Genomic DNA, 8525 nt, shown 5'->3' with positions numbered 1-8525 from the left:
CGCGCGCCCGCCCCCCCGCACGTGGCGCCCGAACTCGGCGCGGGCCCCGCTCGGACCGTTCCACAGTCTCGTCCCAGGTGAGTGCGGGCCCCGGGCGGGGGCCGCCTGCGAGCGGCTCGCCGCCTCCGCGCGGGCTGGAGGGGGAGCGGGCGCCCACGGGCTCGTCGCGCCCCATTGTGCCGCGCGCCCCTTTGTGCCCGCTCGGAACGCCGCGACTCCATGGCGTTCCGGGAGCACGCGCGCCGCGGCCGGGGAGGAGGAGGAGGGAGGGGAGGACGCACGGTGGAACGGTCCGCGCCGCCGCCGCCAGGCCGGCCCCACTCGCGCCGCGCGCCGGCTCTCCACCCCCGGCGGGGCCGGCGATGGAGCGGCCGAGGGCCGCCGGGGAGCAACTGCGCGGCGCCGGGGCGCTCGCGCTCGACCGGCCTGTGGCGGGGATGGAGGGGTGTCAGAGGGAGCAGAGGGGCGGGGAGCCGGAGGCCGGAGAGCCGCCGCTCGGAGGGACGCTGCCCCGGGGAGGCTGCGGAGGGAGCGAGGCCGCCGGCGGCCGGGAGCGGGGTGGGGCGAGCCCCGCCGCCAGGGGGCGCGGCGCCTTCCCGGGCCGTTCCACGGCGCTCCGTGGTTCCCGCTGCCCGGCTGGAGGCGGGCCCAGCGCGGCGCTCTGGGTGTGCACCCCGGCGAGCGCGAGGCCTTCCCGGCCGGCGGTGGAGCCGACCCGGGGCGCCCGCCGCCTCTCGTGACTTGTGCCCGCCACGATCGATTTGATTTCCCACGTAGACTTGGCTCTGCCTGGGCTGGGGCTGTGCCGAGTTGTGAGGGCCTTGTGTGCCGGGACCGGTTCATCTGAGTTCTGTTTTTCTTTTCTTTTTCTTTTTTTAAAGTTTTTACTGAAATACAAGTTTGATCTCAGGTGGCCCACTTGGGAGTATTTTGGAGGTTGAGGCCAACCAGAGATGCTCTGAATTAGATGAATAGATGTTCGCTATTTGAGAGTCAGAGAACTGTAGAATTAAAAGAACTTCCAAGTTAAAAGTAACTTTTGAATGTTCTCCTACAAATAACACGTCACGGGGTAGAGAGGATGGGACCAGAAATCTAAAGACCCAGAAAACCCAGGCGAGTGGAGAACGTGTGGAAACGTCCCAGATAAGAGGTTTTAGGTTTTCCTTTTTTCTGGTTCCATGCCTGCAGTTTTTCTTTTTGTGACAATCCACTTTCAATTTATTGGTGTTTGAGTTTTGTTTTGTTTTCTCGTCTGGGAGGTCAGAGGAGGGCTTTGGACTTACAGATGGTGTGAGCAGCCACGTGGGTGCTGGGAACCTAACCCACGACCTCTGCAAGAGCAACAAGTGCTCTTAAATGCCGAGCCATCTCTCCAGCCCCTAGTTTATAGTTTCATGTGTAACCTTACAGGACTTCAGCTTCCTGGAATACTAGGATTTGGCCGGGATTTTCCCCCCTTTCCATTCCTTTTGAGACAGTCTCCTGTGGCCCCTGCTGGACTCAGACTTGTTTGTTATACAGGCCTGGGTGATCCTGAATTCCTGTCAAGTTGGGATTACAAGTATTTGCTACTACACCCAATTTTTGTGGTGCTTGATGGAAATTAGGACTTTAGTTACAGTAGGCAAACATTTTACCGACTAAGTTACATCCCCAGCCCCAAGATTATTATTTGTACATCTTTTAAAATCTAAACTTTTATATGTATTCTCATATCAGACCAAGACACACATACAAACGTTATGGGCTTTACTAGAGATGCCTTTTGTTTTTGTTTCTTGTAAATCAGCCTCTCGCTGTGGCTTTGAATGACCTGGAGTTTGATATTTAACATAGCTAGCCTTAGAGACCCACCTGCCTAGGCCTTCCAGACATAGGATTAAAGGTCTGTCCCATCACACCTGGCTTGTTGTTGTTGTTGGTCTTTTTAAAACCGAGTCCCTAAATTCTGTCCTGTCCTGTCCTTGAATTGCTATGTAAACCAGGCTGGCCTCAAACTTAAGAGATTGACTGATTCTTCCTGGTGGGGGTGGGGGTGGGGGTGGGGAAAGGTGTTAAAGGAGGCCATACCACCTGGCTTTTGTTGTTTTCTCAGACTGGGTCTCACTATGTGTCCCAGACTGGGGTGGATTTTGGTTTCTCATAGACTAGGCTGGCCTCTAACTCAGGGGTCCACTTACCTGTCATTCCCCTTTCTCCTCCCAGTGTGGGGACCAAAAGTATGAACCACCATGACCACGTCAGAGATGCCGTTTTTACAGTTAAAACAGCAAAGTTAGCTTTCTCCACACATACAAGAAGTAAGACCAGTTAGCCAAAAAGACAGACTAGCTAGCATTCCAACAGTCTGTTAGAGATTGACAGGTTATCTGGGAACCTTTTTGGCACCAAAGGTGGGGGCAGAATAGGAAGAGGATAATTGGACGTAACCCAGGCAGGTTTGATTGGGTGAGAATGTAAGAACCTGTAGGAGACCTGTCTACAGAACTGCCTAGAAAATCCCTACAGCAGCGGGAAGGGAGCAGCATGCTTTGGAGAACTGTATTGGCACCAGCAGTAATAGTTTTTACAGGAGACTAGGGGATGGGGTTTGTGTGTGTGTGTTAATTTTGATAAGTGAGACTATACTTGCTACTCTAATCATAGTATACCCACTACTGACCAACACAACTTGGCATCTGTTGTAGAATTCGTTTTTGGAGTAGTAGAACTTTTACTATTTTGTGGTGTTTAGAGGGAAACATCCATGCTATCTTTTCTAGCCCTTGGCCGACCTGGAACTTGATGTGCAAACCAAGCTGTCCCAAACCTTGTGGCATTCCTCCTGACACTCCTTAGGGCTGGGATTATGGAACCACACCTTGGGTGGGGGTTGTTGTTGACTGAGACAGGGTTTCAGGTAGTTTAAACTGGCCTTGAACTAACTCACTCTACGGCCAAATCTAACCTTGAATCATCTTCCACATTTTGCGCATGCACCCCTGTGTTCATATGGAGCTCAGAGGACTGCTTACAGGAGCGAGACCACTGGAGGGTCTGGAGAGTAAACACCAGTCATCGGGCTTGGTGGCAAGCACCTTCACTGGGTTAGCCATCTCTCCTAGATAAATCACACACACACACCCCAAAACATTCATTGACAAAAAGAGATGCTTTTGATTTTGAGAGCATTACTTTGCATTCAGCTCTTCTCCTTCCCAGAGCTGACTGGACCTTCCTCCCCTTCTTGAGACTCCAATATAGTATTGCTTTGAGTATCACCTCCACCCAAAACTTGCGAGTTCTGGAACTAGGTGCACTCAAGTCAAGCCAAGAGCACTGCGTGTTAGCACTCCATCTCTAGTGTGTTAAACAGGGCACTGTTTCTTCAGGAGCAGTGCTTCGTGCCTGGCATGTTAGTTAGAATTTTGTCTGAAAAGCAGACTTATACGTATTTGTTTTAGAACTAAGGTTTGCTCAGCAACTGCCTTCTTACAACCCTCTCACTTGTTTCTTTTTTATTTGCTTGAAGGATGGGGTTGAGACGGGTTCTTGTCATGTAGTACATCTCCAATGCACAGTTCTCCTTTGTCTTCCTCTTAAATACCGGGACCACAGACATACGGGTCAGTGCAGCTGAGTTCAGCTCCTCTTTCTTGCTCAGGGTCTTTCTATGTAGTGTAGGCCAGACTGTACTAGAACCCATGATTCTTCTGTCTCTGCTGAGGTTGTACCACTCCAAGGCCACCAGCAGAGACTTTCTTGAAACATATATTTAAAGTCAGTGCTCTTAAATTTGAAGGGAAGATTGAGACAGAGGCTCACTCTGTATGTAGCCAGGCAGGTCTTGAACTCCTGGCCCAGATACCCAATCTGGTCAATCTTGTAACATATTTTTGGTTTTTGTTTTCTGCCAATGGCCCCTGTCTCCTTTGCTCATCTGATTTCCATCTGTCAGTGATAACTACGACAGCTACATACATCACTCACATGCAAGGTCTGTTGGTTTGAGCGTGTAGCAAGTGCTGGACCAGAGCTTGCCTGGAGCAGCCAGACTGTGCCCAGAACACTAATTAGCTCATGTGCTCCCGAGACCGGACACTTGAGAAAGTGGACAACACAAAGGAAACTCTGCTTTTGACTCTTAGGAAAGTGAGTCCCCTTTGTCCAGCCCCCAGAGTGCATGCTGGAGCACACTGCCCCGCCCTCCTCAAACCAGTTTCTGGATGCCAGGTCTGAGGGTGAGCCCTTCCCAAGGCTAAAGAGACCTTAAGGAGAACCAGCTAGCGGAGAAAGATACGACATTTAGGCAGATTCAGAAAGCTCAGGGACCAGCGGATTTAGGCATGGCTGTTGGGCATGTGGGCCAGCAGGCAGGGCTGTGTGAGTGCCCTTCCATGTCTGCTGCAGTTGTGCGCTGGCTGCAGAGGGAAGGCAGCCACAGCTATGGCTTTTGTAAAATTCAGGGGCAATTACTTTGGTTTTCTGAGGACTGGTGTTTCTCAAACTGCATTTGCAGTTGTATCTAAAAATAGAAACAAATTGCAAACGTGTCCTGCAAATCCCATGGGTAGGACACCGCTGCCAAGAGCGCCTGCTCTGAGAGCCGAGGCTCCCAGCCGACCTGTGACCTCAGAGACAGACCCCATGAGGGCAGATGGCATGGGAAAGTCTCGCAGGCCTTGGAGGACGTTTGATTTCACTTCACTCCAGCTTGCTTCTTTCGTTTATAATAATATAATAAATAAATAAACTTTATAAAACTTTAGGATGTTTGCTCTAACTTTACAGTTCTTTTAGTAAAAAAGAAAGCTAAAAGTTAAAAACAAAAAAATCACTAAAGGCTGTAAATTTATTGCACACACTTTAAATCACAGTACTATGGGACTGGAAGCAAGCAAATCATGAGTTTAAGGACACCTGGCCTACATAGTGATATTGTCTGAAAAAAAATTAGGATTTACTCTAAAACTTGTTTTACTTTTGTGTATGTGTGTGTGTGTGTCTGTCTGTCTGTCTGTTGTCTGTGGGTGCACCGGTGTCATGATGCATTTGTAAAGGTCAGAGGACAACTTTTAAGGAGTTTGTCCTCTCTTGACATTGTCAGAATCCCATGAACTGAACTCAAGTCTGGATGCTAAGTATCTTTACCCACTGAGCCGTCCATTGGCCTTAAACTTTATAAGACACCATATTGAGTGCTGTGTGTCAGTCACGTCCTTGTCTGTCTGTCTGTCTGTCTGTCTGTCTGTCTGTCTGTCTGTCGAGACAGGGTCTCACTGGTTTCCTGACTGACTTCTGACTGACAGTCTGGACTATCCTCAGACTCAGCAAAGCTCTGCTACGCGTGGCCACCATGTTTTTTATACTTGTAATACTTTGCACAGTTCTGTGAAGTGAGGTGGGTGTGTTTAGTTCCACAGAAGAAAGAGCTGGGTTTTAGGCAGGTAAGCAACTGTGAGTACCAGATGCTCAGTGTTCTGCCAGGACTGAAAAGATGGCTCCGTGGTCAAGGGCAGCAGTGGCGCTCCTAGAGGATCTGGGTTTGGTTCTTAGTACCCACATAGCGTAATTCCAGTTCCATGGGATTTAAGGCCCCTTCTGACCTCTAGCTACTGAGTCATTCTACCAGCCCAAATTCTATTTTCTTTTTTGAGTCAGGGTCTGGCTGACCTTGAACTTAAAGAGACTCTCCTGCCTCTACCACCCAACAGCTGAGATTAAAGGCATGCACCTAGCCAAATTTAACTCTTTTAAGGTTAGGGTCACTAGTCCCTCCCTTGGTCATCCGAAGGCTCCTCTGGCTGGTTGACAGTTTCAGGCATCTGAGCCCATGGGATTTGGGAAAGTGACAACCAGGCTTTGCTTCCAGTCTCTTAGGGAGGCTGAAGTGAGATCATCAACCCGGAACTCCACCCAACCCTTCTTGATTCCAGGTCTCCATCACATCCTCTAAGTGAGGTCCAGAGGGTGACCCTTTGGTCCCCATCTAACATAGTAAGAAGTTGGTGTGAGGGTTGTGTGTAAAACCCTGGGAATGTGTAGCCAGCCACACGGAGACTACCCTAGCTAAGTGATCTCACCTAGAGCAGAGCTGGCATGAAGCCAGGTCTTCCAGCAAGGCAGCTGTGAAGGGGCTGGAGGAAGCTTTTAATTTTCATTAAGCCTTTCGAGTTCTCAAGTTTGTTTTAGTAGCATAGTCTTTGAAATGCTTGGAACATATGCTCACTGCTTTGCCTGTTGTGTGTGGGGGGCTATATTTCCCATTGGGAGCCACAGTCCCCATTGTCCTGCATTCCAGTTCCTTCTTAACTTTTTTTTTTTTTTTTGAGAGGGTTTCTATGTGTAGCTTGGGCTGTCCTGGAACTCACTTTGTAGACCAGGCTGGCCTTGAACTCAGATCCACCTGCCCCTGCCCTCCCTAGCGCTAGGATTAAAGGTGTGAGTCATCACAGCCCGGCCCAGCTATGTTCCACTCCTGAGGGTCACAAGTAGTTGTTGGTAGTGAGTGCATAGCTTTCCATCTGGAAACAGACCTTTAAGTGAGGAGGGTTTGTCTCTGAATGGCGAGGGCAGGTGAGTGTGAAGTCAGCCTACTGGCCGACTTCATGGTAGCTTCTGATTTAATGGGGCAGAGTGTGGAGTCAGCGGGCTGGGATTGAACCTTAAGTTTCACAAAGCCCTCAAGTACTTCCTGTTTCTGGGTCTGCTGCTTGTCCTGCATACTGGCCATCCCTGGGTAGCTGCCCCTCCACTCGGGGGGTCTCATTTGTCCTTTCTGGCAAAGTCTCTTCAGAGAACTCAACAGGTCTGGGTGCTGAGCTGCTCTAACCCGAGCTGGCAACATGGGAAAACTATTCTTCTGGAACCTGGGACCAATTAGGGAAGCGACAGGTGTCTTGTGAGGGCTGGCCAGAGGACTTGCCACATGAGGTGTCCCTGCTTGCCAACACCTTCTGCCCTGTTTCTTTCTTTTTGTTTGTTTGTTTGTTTTTGTTTTTTTTCGAGACAGGGTTTCTCTGTGTAGCCCTGGCTGTCCTGGAACTCACTCTGTAGACCAGGCTGGCCTCGAACTCTTGAACTCAGAAATCCGCCTGCCTCTGCCTCCCAAGTGCTGGGATTAAAGGCGTGCGCCACCACCACCCAGCGAAGGAGCTGCCCTGTTTCTTAAGGACTGGTTCCCCAGTCAGATTCCTGCTAGCTTGCTCCTTCCTCACGGTCCACCTGGCCAGCCTTCCTGACTCCTCTCCTTTTCTGCGCAGCTCCTAGGGAGTTTCATTGCTGACCAGAGACATTCGGACTTCATCTAGGCACGTCCAGCCTTTTGATATTGTGACATGGATATTAACATTTCTAAAGTTCACAATGGAGACAGGCACAAGCAAGTTACGAAAACAACATTTCAGGTGTCTTACGTTTGCAATTTCTCATTGAGCCATATTGGTTGTGGCCCAACCCATGGGCCACAGGTTGGATGTCTCTGCTAGACGCTTAGTTTCCTTATCCAGCTGCCAACCCTGGAAATGACTAGTTGAGGTCTGGCCTAGTCCACTTCCAACAGACTAATTCCTCCCCTGAAATTTAGCTTATTTTGAAAAATATAGTAGGGAGGAAGGGGGAAAGATTGCTCACCTTTAATCCCAGTACTGGGAGAGCAGAGGCAGGCAGATCTCTTGAGTTCGAGGCCAGCCTGATCAACATAGTGAGTTCCAGACCAGCCAGGACTGTGGTGAGACCCTATCTCAAGAACAAAGACAAACAAAAAGGACCCTCTGACAGGACTAGTGAGATGGCTCAGCAATTAAGAAGACTGGCTGCTCTTCCAGAGGTCCCGAGTTCAAACCCCAGCAACCACACGGTGGCTCACAACCATCTGTAGTGTGGTCTGATTCCTTCTTCTGGTTGTGTGTGAAGACAGATAAAAAAAATAAATATTTTTAAAAATATTCACTTTTTAAAAACGAACCCTCAAACAATTATTTTCTGTATCAGAGAGTTTCATACTTTACTATCAAATATTTAGAAAGTAAAGGAGATTCTGAAGAACCATTCACAATCCTGCTAATTGGAAGTAATTAGCATTTTGGCATATTTCCCTCTAGCTGCTTTATGGCCTTTTAAAATTACAGAGTTGGGATATCCCCAGTGAACTGTGAAGTATGCTACTGTTAATTGGGTAGCCTTAGAATGAAAAATTGGTTTTGAATTTTTTACATAATTTAATGCCCATATCTTCCTGCCAGTTGAAGTCTTCAGCTTAGGAAATGTGCAGACCTTGACTTCATAGCTGTGTGTCGTGGAAAGAGTAACGGTGATCAAAGTCCACTCAGCCAGGGCACATCTGCTTGCTGTCTTACATGTTCTGCTCAGCGTTTTCTAGGTTTGCCTATTGTGATGGGCAGTGGAGCTCTCCACACCTGTGCTTTTCTCAGCAGAGGACAGGCTAGGAGATGACAGCCGGCATGAGATATGAGGGAGTATGTGTGTGTGTGTGCCTGTGTGTTCATGTGTGTGTTGTGTGTTCATGTGTGTGTGTCTGTGTG

The 8525-nt window shown here is 49.4% G+C and overlaps 1 protein-coding gene across 1 annotated transcript in view; it reads left to right on the top strand.

The window, feature by feature from the left end:
• The first annotated feature begins 66 nt into the window (after positions 1-66).
• Bend3 (BEN domain containing 3) overlaps positions 67-8525 on the top strand; it is a 33170-nt gene continuing 24711 nt past the window's right edge. The window contains exon 1 of the mRNA XM_028769095.1: positions 67-77. The gene's annotated coding sequence lies outside the window, so the exon portion shown is untranslated. The remainder of the gene's footprint in view (positions 78-8525) is intronic.

This window comes from Grammomys surdaster, unplaced genomic scaffold, assembly GCF_004785775.1.
Source record: "Grammomys surdaster isolate TR1022 unplaced genomic scaffold, NIH_TR_1.0 190, whole genome shotgun sequence".
NCBI classification, from domain to species: Eukaryota; Metazoa; Chordata; class Mammalia; order Rodentia; family Muridae; genus Grammomys; species Grammomys surdaster.
The sequence above is the reverse complement of the archived record's forward strand: the minus strand, read 5'-3'. Positions and strand labels throughout refer to the sequence as shown.